The sequence below is a fragment of the Hylaeus anthracinus genome, unplaced genomic scaffold (assembly GCF_026225885.1).
Source record: "Hylaeus anthracinus isolate JK02 unplaced genomic scaffold, UHH_iyHylAnth1.0_haploid 11978, whole genome shotgun sequence".
Classification (NCBI taxonomy): Eukaryota; Metazoa; Arthropoda; class Insecta; order Hymenoptera; family Colletidae; genus Hylaeus; species Hylaeus anthracinus.
The window spans coordinates 1,853,981-1,855,791 of record NW_026534326.1 but is presented as its reverse complement, the minus strand read 5'-3'; the positions used below and the strand labels follow the sequence as shown (position 1 = coordinate 1,855,791).

General features: G+C 48.4%; 1 protein-coding gene and 1 long non-coding RNA gene across 3 annotated transcripts in view; one reads left to right on the top strand and one right to left on the bottom strand.

The window, feature by feature from the left end:
• LOC128896708 (uncharacterized) overlaps nucleotides 1–1,811 on the top strand; it is a 24,938-nt gene that overhangs the window by 10,115 nt on the left and 13,012 nt on the right. The window lies entirely within an intron of this gene.
• LOC128896692 (paired mesoderm homeobox protein 2A-like) overlaps nucleotides 1–1,811 on the bottom strand; it is a 22,171-nt gene that overhangs the window by 17,336 nt on the left and 3,024 nt on the right. The gene's annotated exons all lie outside the window — the stretch shown is intronic.

Here is a 1,811-nt window from a genome sequence, read left to right as displayed (position 1 = left end):
GAGCTTTCTAACATTGGAGCTTCAAAGCTCTGGAGCTTTCTAGAATCGGAGCCTCAAAGCTTTGGAGCTTTCTAGCATTGGAGCTTTCTAGGATCGGAGTTTCAAAGCTCTGGAGCTTTCTAGGATTGGAGCTTCAAAGGTCTGGAGCTTTCTAGGATTGGAGCTTTAAAGTTCTGGAGCTTTCTAACATTGGAGCTTCCAAGCTCTGGAGCTTCCTAACATTGGAGCTTTAAAGCTCTGGAGCTTTCTAGGATCGGAGCTTCAAAGCTCTGGAGCTTTTTAGCATTGGAGCTTCAAAGCTCTGGAGCTTTCTAGGATTGGAGCTTCAACGCTCTGGAGCTTTTTAGCATTGGAGCTTCAAAGCTCTGGAGCTGTCTAGGATCGGAGCTTCAAAGCTCTAGAGCTTTCTAGCATTTGGGAGCTTCCCAAATAGCTCCGGAACTTTAACAACTTCGGAGCTTCCTAGGTTTGGAGCTTCACACCTCTAAACCTTCATAATCATAGAGCTCCGAAACCCCGACGCTTCGACCTCTGCGATATAACCTCTCTGATACAACCAACTTCCCCCTTTCTTACCAAACAATTCCTCTAGCACCTCTCGAAACGACCAAACGCCTCCGCACCCCCAACACCCCAGCAAACAAGTTTTACCGGCGACTCTCGATTCATATAGAGAGAGAGCCCCCCCCCCCCCCTCCCTCAGGTAATCTCTGTCGGTTCCTTCGGTAAAGAACGCCGAGGCTCTCGGTCGAGGACGTCTAGAAGACAGTTATAGATTATGGAATATAGGCGTAGACGGCTGGGCTCCAATGCTACCGCGGATCGTAACCATAGCAATGAGTGACTGCGAGAGAGGTGGGCGCGGGAGGCGGGGAGGGTTAGGCGGACGGGAATGGTCCGCGTTGAAGACGGATAAAGAGAGCCCCGGTACACGGAAACGAACAAGTAAATGAGTGGGAGGCAGAGAAAGAGAGGCGAGGCTGGGACGAGTCCGGAGTGCGGAAAGAGAGGGAAAGGGAGGACCGAGACACATCCATTGATTTTCAGTGCCATCTTGTCGTCGTTTCTCGAGGAAACACCGTGGCGGATTCTCGTGCACGGAGACGACGAGCCATCGCGGTGACTTTCCCCTGGGAAAATGAAGGGACCACCCCTCTTTTTCCAAGACGATCCACTTCGCTCCGCCCGTCCTCCACCACCACCCCCCCCCCCGCCCCCCCGTCGTCCGATTGCCCATCTCTACAACGATTGATTCTCCTCTCCTTTACTCCAACGTTCCTATGGTCAACGTCGTTCGAATTTTTTCGCGAATTAGAAGGGCGCTATTGTCTCTCGTACGAGGGCGATCGCTCGCCGGGGTTTCGGATGCAGGAATAACCGACTGGGTTTCGTTAACAGCGAACTATTTGGGTTGGAACTTTTTTTCCTTGTAGATCTCGTGGAAACTTACGGAAAATGTACGGAAAGTTTTCCTCTAAAGTGAAAACGCAATTTAAAAAAAAATGAAAGAGTGATCGTTTTATGTATTCTTGAGAGGGGTGCTCGACTAAGGTTTTGAAAAATCGTAACTTTCGATCGGATGAATGGATTTCGATGATCGAAACGGGAAACTGCGTGTATTCGGGTGATGAATATTTTAAAAATGTCCAACTATTGGAAGATCCAATCTATTAGTTCATTTTGGCGGAAAAACGAGAAAAAAAGTTGTCCACTTTTCAAAAATTCGTAGCTCTTTTAATAATGAACGCTTTGGATCGAAACTTTTTTTCCTTGTAGATCTCATGGAACCCTACGGAAAATGTATGGAAAGT